Below are 15,420 nucleotides of genomic sequence, written 5' to 3' on the forward strand. Positions count from 1 at the left end.
GATGACCATAGATTATCATAAATTTAATCACATCAACACAATCTTTGATATCTGATATACAGTTATTTATCTGGCAAATACTTTTTAAATATAAGTTTGCAAGGACATCCAGAACCATTTCTTTTCTCATAAGGATGATAGCACATCTTCACAGTCTTGTTCTCTGTTAGACAGATCTTCATCATCTGGATATCACACTGAGTATCACACCAGTCCACTATATTGATGCCATCATGACAATTGTTTTTGATGTGCCAGGACCTTGAAATTGCTTTATATATCTTAGTAAAACACATGAGGGTGGAAGATAAAGTCCACAGAATTCAAAGGACATCTTCTTGGTAAAGTTTCTAGGGGGTGTCCAATGATCTACAGTATGTCATAATATCTTCACAGTGAAAAACAATTAAAAGCATCTTAACCATCTACCACCAAAAACAAGGCATAATGCTTGATGAACCTCTTTGGAGTTTTGAGGCAACACATATTATACTAGGATATGATATTCTAACCCATTTTCTGAGTAACCAATGCAGTTGCCAGTTTTTGGTGGAGTCTGAGGGGGTGAAAATAAAAGGCTCTGCAACAACTCTAGGTGGGGTGTAAGCTACTCTTTTACGTGGGTCTTCTGATCAAGTAGATCTCATGATATTTAAAGTGTCCGACACAAGTGAGAATGCTGTATGGAACTCCTGGCAAGCCCCAACAGAATTACAGCACATCCCATGGAGGAAAGCAATAGGCTCTTTTCATATAACTATTTTCCTTTCGAGAAATACTTCTTTGCTTGCTATTGAGTCTTCTAAAGATTGCGTGTTGAACAATGGGACGTCAAATCACCATGTAACCTGAGCTGAGCATCATTAATTGGGATTATGTGACGTATCACATCACAAGTTTGGTATGCATAACAGCTATCGATCATTAAGTAAAAGCAGTAAATTGTGTAAGGAGGTGCCACCGAGCTCATGTTGGTTCTTACCTAGACTCAGGTCTGCCGATAGTTCCGCATAATACATTAGCACCAGCTAGAAGTGGACTGCTATAGTATTAAGGCTTCCACAAAAGTGATGTCCTAGAAAAATGGTGGTGAAGGGAAATCCTGTCAGCAGATTCTGAGCAGTATAGTTCATTGTTTACTTTATCTGGATTGAAAGACGGCTAAAGGTTTGGGCATGTGATATTTCATAGGTAGCCTCTCACATAGCCAGAATACATGGGTTCTGAAAATAAGGCGTTTTAGTGGTAGTGGCCCTTCTCATTACCTGCTTGCCAACTTTTCCTTAGCTATCACTGCAACTTTATGCTCTGTTAGTTTTAAGATCTTGGTTCCCAAAGGAGAAATATCTTTACTTGAAGACACAATAATTCTGTTCTGTAAGAAAAAGATTACACATAGCCACTTGGTCTCTCTTGCCACAGATCTAGTAGGCAAAGAAGAGAGGTACTCTGCAGGCTGGGGTGATTGGTTTGGACTACTAAGGAAAATTATATTGCTGTGACGTATTGCGGGTAGGGAGTACTATGTTTTGGATACAAGAGATCATCTGTGGTGTGTCATAGTACTTCATGTTTAATAATAAAGTTTAATGAAAATGTAAAGGTACCAAGAGAAACCACAAACAAACAGGTTCACCAAGTATTCTTACCCTTTAGGAATAAAGTTTTGAACCATCCCATTATCTACAGAATCCTAACCAGCTGAATACTGGGCAAGTATTGATGGGTGATAGAAGAAAGAAGTTACATGTATCAAATGGTTTTGTGACAAACTAGAGAATTGAGAAATGTTTTAGTCATATTTTCTTCTTTGTTGTATGTATGCAGTGTAGTATATGATTTTTCTTATTTTTATTAATAATTAATATTTTCATTCCTTCTTATTTTTCTTCATTGTTTTATATAGGATTGTCAGCTAAACTTCAATTCATTCTTTAGGTTACAGAGTGTTCAGGTGGGATTTGTGTGATTTAGAGGAATAGTTGTCATTGCTCAGAGGTGAATACAGTGACTTCTCAAAGATGACTATGATGTTGGAACTTGATGTCTTCTATTCTTAGGCAGAGAGCGAAACTGTCTTCACTTGTTATCTATAAGTTTAAATATATGTAGCAGGTTGTACATGGATGCTGAGAAGTCTAAAGTGTGGACTAGAATAGTTATTAAGCTATTACCTGTTATATCTACATATAATAAATACATGTGGCAGAGTGTATATGGATGCCGAGAAGCCTTAAGTGTGGACTAGGATAGTTATTAAGCTATTATCTCTTGGAACTAAATATTTTCTTCTATGTAATGCTAGACTTTAACTCTGTAAAGTGCATTATATGTGTGTATACATATGTACATGTACATATATATAAAATGTATGTGTATCTATTATTTATTTCTGGTTGGCTTTTAGATAGGTTTTGCCAATAAGGATATGAGAGCAAGACTGGAAGGCACAAAGGAAGAGGAAATCCTTTCTTCCCCTTTGCTTGGTATTTCTGTCGGAATCGTCCTGGCAATGACAATGCCGCAACAGCAATTGGTTCCAGCTGCCAGCTTCTTAAGCAGCTTCACAATATCCCTTCAGAGGAACCCGAAACACCAGGTGGCATCACCCCCAAGGTCTGAGAACCTTTAAAACTCCTCAGTTCAAATGACCCTAAATTATTCTCATTTTTCTTTAGCCCAAGGAGGAGCAAAACCCACTGGCTTCTTGCAGTCATTATCTGGGTTATTCAACATTTTAGAATCAATGATTCAATATTCACTAATTCAGTGTTCATGGTGATTTTATACAATATAACTACCATGAATAACACAAAGCAAGTGTAATTTTTGCATTTATATTTCATCAAAGGGGTAGGCTCCTGCAAGCCTCTGGTCATGCTTTAATTGGGCATTCAACATATAAGCTTGCTTCATGTGTGTTTCTGTTTAAAGATACTTCATTTAATATATACGCTCGATTCATTAACATTGCACTTACTGCCAATAGCACTGTAACTCACACTTGAATGAAGCTAACACATGAATTTTCTTCATTAGCCACATCACAGTCTACGCCTACACACACTTGGTAACACTTCAGCACTATTCTTGTGGGTAATTTTAAACAGTGAAATCACCACCAGAAAGCATGAAAATGAAAAAAAAAAAAAAAAATCCCGCACACCATGTAGTATTAAGTAGACCACAAAAAAGACTCTTGTTTACAATATGAGAGCTGAAACAAGTAGAGCTGATACAATATGAGAGAGTTGTTTGTCTGACCACAGCTGGGAAAGCACGCATCTTGGTGACTCAAATTTTTCCCCTCAATGTGTATGTCTGCAAATGGCCACAAAGCTCAGCGAGTACTGATTTGGGGGTTATGAATAAATTTTAGCAATTAGGTAAATTTGTTAATCCAGAGTCAGTGAATAATGAGGATAGACTGTGTGAACAACACGATGACTTTTCACAAAGTGAAGGCAGCCATGTTGCAAACCCAAGCCAAGAAATAAAACATTTCCAGCATCTCTTAGGCTCTCTTCCAAGGGTAACCACTACCCTGACTTCTATGCCATATATTAATGTGTAACTAAGTTCTTATATTAAATTTTTTCTGTTGAAATTCCTGGTGTGGATTCTGTTTTTCTGAATGGTTCTTGGTCAATGTGGAGGTGACGGTATAAATCACGTGTGGAGAAGAGTGTGCCAGTAAAATAGAACAAGTACAAAGGCCTTGAGAGAATGATGCAGGAATATCCAGGCAGCAGAAAACATGGTATGAGATGAGGTCAGAGACTAAATAGGAGCTGGATCCAGGAGGGTTTTGAAGTCCCTACAAAGGCTTTGGCTTTTGTTATCAGTGAGATATGGTGCCTCTGAAAATTAAATCATGTAGCCATCCTTGTAAGTTTTTTTTTAAATGTATCATTTCTTGAACGGCTCTGCTCTTTTTCATAGGCTTTTACTTATTTCTAACTTTCCCTTTTGTCTCCAACTTTTCCCTCACTGAAGGCTTATTATAACAAGCATTACTTTTTTTCAGATACAGCTATATTCTATAGCTTATGACTCTGTTGTTTCTCAGCCAAATCTAAAGAAAATTCTGAGTATATAATAAAATGCTGAGAATTGAGAGATTTTTATTTTGAAGAGACGCTTGCTGAGATGGCAGATCTAAAATGGATTGTTCTTACATCCTGGGTACTATCAATACAATTTTCCAGAGTTTTTATGTTTTCCTCCAAACTTGGTGTAAATATATTAGTTTTGGAAAAATTCTTCTAGAATTATTCTAGTTTAATATTGAGATAAGCTCTTGCCAAATTTTCTAATTTCAAGGCTTTATTTAATAGGCTAAAAAATAAAACCCACCCACTCACCTACCAATCAACCAAACAAAACAAGTGGTAACAATTACTACTCAGTATCAGCTTTTCTCCCTATCTTCCTACACCCTGATGAGATCTTGCAAATAAATGAGCATGAACTTCCTGTCTTTATGACAAGATGTAGGACCTGAGGTTTCACAGTGAGTTCTCACATACCTTATAAAGTTACGTAAGAATTTTCCACAAAATAAAAATGGCAAAGAAAAATGGTCATCCACAATCTCACTGGTATATATAATATGGGCTACATGTTATTCCAGTACATGTGTAAACAAAAAATAAAATTCTAAGGCCCTCTAACCATCTAAATGGACTTCCTCCTTGGCCAGGGCATTCTAAAATTTAACCTGAAACACTGGTTCAAGCCATGGTAGGTGGGATATGCCTCACTATACCGTCCAGCATTAACATTAACACAGACCTTAAGTTTGATAAGAAACATTTACAATCTATTCTCTCTGAAGCCTACTATCTGAAGGCTTCATCTGAATGGTAAAACTTTGGTCTCTACAACCTCTTATCATAACCCAGATATTTATTTCTATTGATAACCCTTTCAACCAATTTCCAATCAGAAAATTTTTAAATCTGCCTATAGCCTGGAAGCACCACTCCCCCGACCCACCTGCTTTGAGTTGTCTTGCCTTTCTGGACCCAACCAATGTATATCTGAAATGTATCTGATAGATGTCTCATTGTCTCATGTATCCCTAAAATGTATAAAACCAAGCTGCGCCCCAACCACCTTGGGTACATGTTCTCAGGATCTCCTAAAGTCTATGTCATGGGCCATGGTCACTCATACTTGACTCAGAATAAATCTCTTCAAATATTTTACAGGGTTTGACTTTTTTCATTGACACATGTTTTGAAATATGTTTTGTATATGATCATGTATTCTGCACTAAAAATCATTTAGCATGACATCCCTATCTCACATACCTTTTGAGTAGAGTATAGGGGAAGTAGATTATTAAAAAAGGATATTTTTATCCAAAATGGTGGTGTAGAGACAAGCTGGCTTCATTCTCCATTACAACAAACAACAACAACAACAACAACAACAACAACAACAACAAAAAGTTCAAATATACAGCGCTGAGTTCTTCACCAGCAACAACCCAGAGTTCAAGTATGAGGATGAGACAGTTTCTGGGGATGCAGAGAAGTGGAAAAACTGAGCAGATGTTGGACAACTGACATCCACACCCATGACACCCCTCCACCCCATTCTGCCAAGGCACCACCTGTGAGGAAGATCTCCCTTCAACTCACGGTTTCTACACTGGAAAAAGTAAAATTGAGGTTGTCATCAAATTTTCCCATTTTCTTGGGTTCACCAGCAGGAGAACTGTCCTTGCCTTAACCCATGAGTAGTATCATGACTGCCTGAAGAGAAAACTATCTCTGAGGACAGGCATAAAGAAAGTAGGCAGGACTACCATCTCCAGCTCAGAAACTCTGCTCTGTAACTCAGCCAAAGGAGAGTCTAACTAAGAGCGGCTATAGGAGGTATGTTCCCCAGGTCCCCTCTTTGTAATCCCCTAGCCAAGCTTCCCACAATGCCAGAATAATCCCTTTGGGACCTCCCCAATTTGTGACAGGCAGTTGTCTGACCATTTACTAGACCTGAGATGAACCTAAGCTTAAGGTGCAAACTAGAGCTGAAAAGGAGGCAGCAATCTAGCAGTAAAGAATTGCTAAGCAAATGTATTCAATAGAAACCAGAACAAGCTAGACAGAGAAAACTGGAATAAATAACTAATTATTCAATGCAAAGACATAGATGTATACCCACAAGAAACAAGAGCAAACAGAAAACCATGATCTCTCCAAAAGGACAAAGCAAAAAGCCAGTGACTGACTCCAATGAGATGGCAATTTGTGAGTTTTCTGATCAAGAATTCAAAACAGCAGTTTTAAGGAAACTCAGTGATCTCCCAGATAATATAGAAAATCAATTTAGAAATTGATCAGAGAAATTTAACAAAAAGATTGAAATAACAAAAAGACAAACAGAAACCTTGCAACTAAGAAATATATTGGCTGAGATGAAAATCCCATTGGAGGCTCTTAACCATGGAATGAAGCAAGCGGAGGAAAGAGTCAGTGAGTTCAAAGACCTGCTATTTAAAAATACAAACTCAGAGGATAAAAAGGGAAAAAAAATGAATGAAAAGGAACAAAGACCACCTGCAAGACATAGAAAATTATCTTAAAAGATCAAATCTAAGAATTATTGCCATTCAAGAGGACAGCTGAGCGAGAGCAATGGGTGGAAAGCCTATTCAAAGAAATGATAACGGAAATTGTTTTAAAACTTGGCAAAGATATAAATATCCAGGTACAGTTAGTTCTTAAACACCAAACAGATTCAACCTAAATAAAAATACGGTATTAGTCCTTTTTTATACTGCTAATGAGACATACCCAAGACTATGAAATTTATAAAGAAAAAGAAGTTTAATAGATTCACAGTTCCACATGGCTGGGGAGGCCTCACAATCATGGTGGAAAGCGAAGGAGGAAGAAAGGCACATCTTAGTGGTAAGCAAGAGAGCATGCGCAGGGAATTGCCCTTTATAAAATCATCAGATATTGTAAGACTTATTCACTATCAGAAGAACAGCTTGGAAAGACCCACCCCCATGATTCAATTACCTCCCACTGGGTCCCTCCCACACATGTGGAAATTATGGGAGCTGCAATTCAAGATGAGATTTGGAAGCAGATACAGCCAAATCATATCATTCCACCCTAGGCCCCTCCCAAATCTCATGTCCTCACATTTAAAAGCCAATCATGCCTTCCCAACAGTCCCCCAAAGTCTTAACTCATTTTAGTGTTAACTCAAAAGTCCACGGTCCAAGTTCTCATCAGAGACAAGACAAGTCCCTTCCATTTATGAGCCTGTAAAATCAAAAGCAAGTTAGTTACTTCCTAGATACAATGCGGGTACAGGCAATGGGTAAACACACCTGTTCCAAATGGGAGAAACTGGCCAAAACAAAGGGGTTACAGGCCCCATACAAATCTGAAATCCAATAGGGCAGTCATTAGACCTCAAAGTTCCAAAATAATCTCCTTTGACTCCATGTCTCACATCCAGGTCACACTGCTGCAAGAGGTGGGTTTTCATGGTCTTGAGTAGCTCTGCCCCTATGGCTTTGCAGGGTACAGAGCACCTCCTGGTTGCTTTCACGGGCTGGTGTTGAGTGTCTGCAGCTTTTTCAGGTACATGGTGCAAACTGTCAATGGATCTACTATTCTGGGGTCTGGAGGATGGTGGCCCTCTTCTCATAGCTCCACTAGGCAGTGCCCCAGTGGGGACTCTATGTGGCTGCTCCAACCCCACATTTGCCTTCTGCACTGCCATAGCAGAGACTCTCCATAAGGGCTATGCCCCTGCAGCACACCCCTGCCTTTGAAATCTAGTGAGAGTTTCCCAAACCTCAATACTTGATTTCTGTGTATCTACAGGACTAACACCATGTGGAAGCTGCCAAGCCTTGGGGACTGCACCCTCTGAAGCTATGACCCGAGCTGTACCTTGGTCCATTTTAGCCATGGCTGGAGTGGCTGGGATGTAGGGTACCAAGTCCTGAGGCTGCACACGGTTAGAGGGACCCTGGACCTGGCCCAGGAAACCATTTTTCCCTCCTAGGCCTCTAGGCCTGTAATGGGAGGGGCTGCAGTGAAGTCTCTGACATGCCCTGGAGCTATTTTCCCCACTGTCTTGGCGATTAGCATTTTGAACCTTGTTACTTATGCAAATTCCTGCAGCTGGCTTGAATTGCTCCCCAGAAAATGGGTTTTTCTTTTCTACTGAATCATCAGCCTGCAAAATTTTCCAATTATCCTCTACCTCCTCTTGAACACACTGCTGCTTAGAAATTTCTTCCACCAGATACCTTAATCTCTCTCAAGTTCAAAGTTCCACAGATCTCTAGGGCAGGGGCAAAATGTCACCAATATCTTTGCATAGCAAGAGTGACCTTTACTCCAGTTCCCAACAAGTTTCTCATCTTCATCTGATGAGTCTGGACTTTATTGTCCATATCACTGTCAACGTTTTGGTCAAAGCCATTCAATAAGTCTCTAGGAGGTTCCAAACTTCCCACATCTTCCTGTCTTCTTCTGAACCCTCCAAACTGTTCCAACCTCTGCCTGTTACCCAGTTCCTAAGTTGCTTCCACATTTTCAGGTATCCTTATAGGAGTACCCCACTCCTGGTACCAATTTACTGTATTAGTCCATTTTTATACTGTGAATAAAGACATACATGGGACAAGGTAATTTATAAAGAAAAAGAGGTTTTTGGAATCACAGTTCCACATGGCTGGGGAGGCCTCATTATCATGGTGGAAGGTGAAGGAGGAGCAAAGGCACATCTTACATGGCAGCAGGCAAGGGAGCATGTGCAGGGGAACTGCCCTTTATAAAACCATCAGACCTTATAAGACTCATTCACAATCATGAGAACAGCATGGGAACAACCCACCCCCATGATTCAATTACCTCCCACCAGGTCATTCTCATGATACATGGGGATTATGGGAGCTACAATTGGGTAGCTTTGGGCAGGGGCACAGCCAAACCATATCAAATACCCCAAGGCATTTAATAATCAAATTCTCAAAAGTCAAGGGCAAAGAGAAGATCCTAAAAGCAGCAATAAATAAGCAAGTAATATATAAGGGAGCTATAATTAGTTTGGCAACAGACTTCTCAACAGAAATCATACTGGCTCAAGGGGAATAGAACAGTATTTTCAAAGTGTTCAAAGAAAAAAGTGCCACCCGAAAATGTATTCAGCAGAATTCTCATTCAAATTTGAGGAGAGAGAAAAGTCTTTCACAGACAAAGACAGAGAATTCACCACCAACAGACCCGTTTTTGCAAGAAATGCTAAAGGGAGTTCTTCAAACTGAAAAACAAAAGCACGACGGTGCAAAATTAAGTACATGAACAAACTCAGAGCATTCAAACTCAGAGTATGCATTTGTGGTGTGCAATCCACCCATAACTCTAGTATAAAATTCCAAAGAAAAATTTATCAAAAACAAAAATATCATGGCAACCTGTTAAGAGATAGGTAATTAAAATATGTAAATTGAGACAACTAAAAGTCAAAATGTGAGGCAGATAGAGATAAAGTGTAGAATTGTGTTTGTAGGTTTTTTTCTGCCTTGGTGTCTATTCTTTTATTTGTGTTCTAAGGTAAGTCATCATCCCTTTGAAGTAATATCTGTAAAATATACTTTGTATACTGTAAAATATACTTTTATATCTGTAAAATATACTTTGGAAGTCTCATGATAACCATAGCACAAAAATCTATAATTGATTCACTAAAAATAAAAAACAATAAATTAAAACATCCTATCAGAGATAATCATGTAAGCCAAAAGGAAGACAGTAAGAAAGGAAGAAAAGAAGAGAGGAATCTCAAAACCACCAAAAAATAAGCAACAAAATGGCACTGGTAAGTTCTTATCAATAATAACACCAAATGTGAATGGTCTCAACTCTCCACCTAAAAGGCATAGAGTGGCTGAATGGATAAAGATATGACTCAACTATATTTTGCCCTCAAAAACCCCACTTTATCTAAAGACACACATAAACTGGAAGGGATGGAAAAGATATTCTGTGAAACTGGAAAGCAAAAAAGAGCAGGAATAACTATACCGACACTATATGAAATAGACTACACATCACAGACTGTGAAAAAAGAAAAGAAAGATCACTATATAATGATAAAGGGGCCACTTAATAAGAGGATGTAAGTATAAATATTTATGTACCCAACACAGAGCTCCGAAATACTTGAAGCAATCATTAATAGGACCTAAAGGAAGAGATAGAATGCAATACAATAATAGTCGGAGATGTTAACATCCCATTCTCAGTAACAGACAGATCATCCAGACACAAAATCAACAAGGAAACAGTGGAGATAAACTATACACTAGATCTAATAGGACTAATTGATATTTACAGAACATTTCACCCGGTTCTGTTGAACATGCATTTTTTTCATTGCATATAGAACATTTTCCAGGATAGACCATATCTTGAGCCACAAAACAAGTCTGTGCAAATTCTAAAAACTATAAATAATATCAAGCATTTTCTCTGAACAAAATGAAATAAAACTAGAAATAAAAAACAAGATGAACCCTGGAAAACTCACAAACAAATGGAAATTAAATAACATGTTTTTGAATGACCAATGGGTCAACAAACAAATTAAGAGGAAATTTTAAAAAATTTTGATGCAAATAAAAATACAAAATGCCAAACTCTATGGGACACAGCAAAAAGCAGTACTAAGATGAAGGTTTATGGCAATAAATGCTTATATCGAAAAAGTAGAAAGACTTCAAATTAGCAACCTTACAAGGCATCTCAAGAAATTAGAAAAGCAAACATAAATAAAATCCTAAATTACTAGAAGGAAAAAATAATAAAGATCAGAGCAGAAATAAATGAAATTAAGACTAAAAAAATGTAAAGGGTCAACAAAGCAAAGGCTGCTTTTATGAAAAGATATAGAAAATCAACAAACCTTTAGGTAGACTAAGAATAAGAGAGAGAAGACTCAAATAAATAAAATCAGCAAACAAAAGGAGACATAGAAACTGAGAACCTCAGAAATACAAAGAATCATTACAGATTATTATGAACAACGAAATGGCAACACATTGAAAAAACTAGAAGAAATGGATAAAATCCTAGACCCATACAATCTAGCAAGATTGAATCACCAGAAAATAGGAAATCTTAACAAACCAATAATGAGTAATTAGATCAAGGCTGTAATAAAGAATCTCCCACCAAATGAAAGCCTAGAACCTGATGGATTTACTGTTGAATTATACCAAATATTTAAAGAAGAATTAATATCGATCCTACTCAAACTCTCAAACTCTTTTTTTTTTTTGGAGATGGAGTCTTGCTCTGTAGCCCAGGCTGGAGTGCAGTGTTGCGACCTTGGCTCACTATAACCTCTGCCTCCTGGGTTCAAGTGATTCTCCTGCCTCAGCCTCCCAAGTAGCTGGGACCACAGGCGCACACCACCATGCCTGGCTAAGTTTCTGTATTTTTAGTAGAGATGGTGTTTCACCATGTTAGCCAGGATGGTCTCGATCTCCTGACCTCGTGATCCGCCTGCCTCGGCCTCCCAAAGTGCTGGGATTACAGGCAGGAGCCACTGAGCCCAGTCCAATCCCACTCAAACTCTTACAAATATTTGAAGAGGAGGGAATACTTCCAAAGTCATTCTACAAGGCCAGCATTATCCTAATACCAAAACCAGACAAGGATGCTACAAGAAAGTAAAACTACAGGCCAATATCACTGATGAACATAACTGCAAAAATCCCCAGCAAAATACTAGCATACCAAATGCAACAACACACTAAAAAGATCATTCACTATGATCAAGTGGAATTCATCCTAGGGGTAAGAGAATGTTTCAACATATGCAAATTAATAAATGTGTTATATCACATCAACAGAATGAAGAACAAAAACCATATGATTATATCAATTGATGCCTCAAAAGCATTTAATAAAATTCAGCATCCCTTTATTAAAAAACCCTTATCAAAATGTGTACAGTAGGAACATATCACAAAATAATAAAAGGCATCTAAGACAAACCCAGGACTAACACTGCACTGAATGGAGAAACATGGACGACCTATCCTCTATAGACTTGGAACAAAACAAGGATTCCCACTTTCACTGATTTTATTTAGCACAATACTGGAAGTCCTTGTCAGAACAATTGGGAAAGAGAAAGAAATAAAGAACATCCAAATTGGAAAGGAAGAAATCTAATTATCTTTGTTTGCAAACAACACACTCTTAAATTTAGAAAAATCTAAACACCCCATCAAAAAGTGTTAGAACTGACAAAAGAATTCAGTAAAGTTTTAGGATACAAAATTAACATACAAAAATCAGTAGCATTTATATATGACAACAGCAAACAATCTGAAAGAGAACTCAAGAAATTAATCCCATTGTCAACAGCTACAAAAAATATAAAATGCTTAGGAATCAATCTAACCAAAGAAGTAAAAGACCTATACAAGGAAAACTACAAAAAAACTGATAAAAGAAATTGAAGAGGACACCAAAAAAAGAGAAAGATATTCCATGCTCATGGATTGGAACAATCGATATTGATAAGATGACAATATCACCCAAAGTAATTTACATATTCAATGCAATCCTATCAAAATACCAATGACATTCTGCACATAAATAGAAAAAATTCTAAAGTTTATATGGAACCACTAAAGACCCTGAATAGCCAAAGCAATCCTGCGCAAAATTAACAAAGTTGGTGGCATCATACTACCTGACTTCAAAATTCATTCTAAAGCTATAGTAACAAAAACAGCATGGTACTCACATAAAAATAGACACATGGACCAATGGAACAGAATAGAGAATTCAGCTATAAATCCATGCACTTACAGCCACCTCATCTTCAACTTAGGCACCAAAAACTTACAATGAGGAAAAAACAGTCTTCTCAATAAGTGGTGGTGGGAAAACTGGGTAACTAACTATATGTAGAAGAATAAAGCTAGATCCTTATCTCTTACCCTACATAAAAATTAAATCAAAATGGATTAAAAACTTGAATCTAAGACCAGAAGCTATGAAACTACTAGAAGAAAACTTTAGGGAAATGCTCTAGGACATTTGCTTGAGAAAATATTTTTTTGTGTGTGTAAGACTTCAAAAGCACAGGCAACCAAAGAAGAAATAGACAAATGGGATTACATAAAGCTAAAAAAGCTTCTGAACTGCAAAGGAAACTATCAATAAAAGTGAATAGACAACCTGAAGAATAGGAGAAAATATCTGTAAACTATCCATCTGAAAGGGGATTAATACCTAGAATATATAAGGAGCTCAAACAACTCAATAATTTAAAAACGCAAATAATCAAATTAAAAATGGGCAAAGGATCTGAATAGACATTTCTCAAAAGAAGACATACAAATGGCCAACAGGTATATGAAAAAGTGCTTACCATCTTCAATCATCAGGGATATGCAAAGAAAAACCACAATGAGATATCATCTCACCCCAGTTAAAATGGCTTGTATCAAAAAGACAGGCAACAACAGATGTTGGCAAGGATATGGAGAAAGGGCAACCTTCATATAGTGAGTGGGAATGTAAATTAGTATAGCCACTGTGGAGGACATTATGGAAGCTCCTCAAAAACCTACAAGTAGAACTTCCATATTGTCTAGCAATTCTACTATGGTGTATACATCTGAGAGAAAGATAATCAAAATATCAAAGAGATACTTGCACTTCCATGTTTATTGCAGCACTATTCACAATAGCCAAAATATGGAATCAACCTAAGTGCCCATCAGTAGATAAACAGATAAAGAAAATGTAATATATACACATATATATATTTCATTGTATATGTATATACAATATGTATATATACATATTGAACAATGTATATATACATATACATACAATGAAATATTATTCAGCCATAAAACAAATGAAATCTCATCTTTTTCAGCAATGTGGATGAAACTGGAGCCTATTATGGTAAGTGAAATAAGCCAAACACAAAAGGCAAATATTGCATGTTCTCACTCCCATGTGAGAGCTAAAAAAGTGGATCTCATGAAGATTGACAGTAGATTGGTGGTTATCAGAGGCCAGGAAGGTAAGAGGGAGTGATAAAAGGGAAAAGGAAGAAGAATATAAATGTATTTATTACTAGTGAATTATACACATAAAAATAGTAAAGATGGGGCTGGTCTTGGTGGCTCATGCCTGTAATCCCAGCACTTTGGGAGGCCAAGGTCAGGAGATTGAGACCATCCTGGCCAACACAGTGAAACTCCGTCTCTACTAAAGATACAAAAAATTAGCCGGGCATGGTGGCAGGCTCCTGTAGTGCTAGCTACTCCAGAGGTTGAGGTAGGAGAATCTCTTGAACCCAGAAGGCGGAGGTTGCAGTGAGCCAAGATATCGCCACTGCACTCCAGCCTGGGTGATAGAGCAAGACTCCATCTCAAAAAAAAAAAAGAAAAAAAAGAATAGTAAAAATGGTATTTTTTACCTCAATTAAAAAAATCAATAAAAAGAAATATTTTTAATATTAAAATATTTTAAATATTAAAAAGAAAAGTATTTTAAAAAACATTTTTAATGCTTGAATAATGTGCTAGAATTAAGAGTTTTCTTATTGTTAAATTATTTCTGTTCTTATTAATATACATAATGGTGTTAACATCTTCATGCATATGCTTTTGTTCAAAATTAGGATAAAATACAACACAACAAATTGAGTTACTTGTTCAAAGCATATGAAAAAATTAATAGCATGTGATATACTTTGTTAGATTTATTCCTTAAGGGCCAATTAACACTGACATTAGCAATATGAGATTACCAATTTTCCTTCTTTCTTGACAGTATTGGGTATTACCTTTATAAGAACAGGATTTGTTTGTGCTAATTTATTAGATTAAATACATACCTCATGCTTCAATGTTTTAATTTGAATTTATTTGCTCGTTAGTGAATCTGAGCATTTTCCTATGATTATATACTGAATTCATTTCTAGTGTGTGAATAATTATCCTTCCTTTAGATTTGGCAGCTCTTGAAAAAATGGGACTAGAATGGGAGAAAGTTGTGTGGTGTCAAGTATATGACTTTCTGTAGATGAATTTAGAGAGGTGAGACTTGTGGATGACTACAGGTTGTTTCTTAAAACAGTGGAGTGGCCAGGTTTTCCTATGGGTACACAAGGAGCGTGGGTTAAGTCATAAATTGTGTTGACACAGAATGACAACTGAGAGAAAAGAATTTTACTATTAATTTCATTAACTTTAATATTAAGGTAGAAAAATATTCTTTGTTATTTAAATACTTTTAACCTCATTTACATATTTTGTAGTTTTCCAGTTGTTTAAGTTTTTAATCTGAATACCAGTGGAATTTCTTTCTCCTTTGAGAGTCACTTATACTTGATTCCTGA

General features: G+C 36.9%; 1 protein-coding gene across 2 annotated transcripts in view; it reads right to left on the reverse strand.

The window, feature by feature from the left end:
• Positions 1 to 15,420, reverse strand: part of GALNTL6 (polypeptide N-acetylgalactosaminyltransferase-like 6) — a 1,310,737-nt gene that overhangs the window by 314,947 nt on the left and 980,370 nt on the right. The gene's annotated exons all lie outside the window — the stretch shown is intronic.

Source organism: Mandrillus leucophaeus, unplaced genomic scaffold, assembly GCF_000951045.1.
Source record: "Mandrillus leucophaeus isolate KB7577 unplaced genomic scaffold, Mleu.le_1.0 Scaffold292, whole genome shotgun sequence".
In the NCBI taxonomy this organism is placed as follows: Eukaryota; Metazoa; Chordata; class Mammalia; order Primates; family Cercopithecidae; genus Mandrillus; species Mandrillus leucophaeus.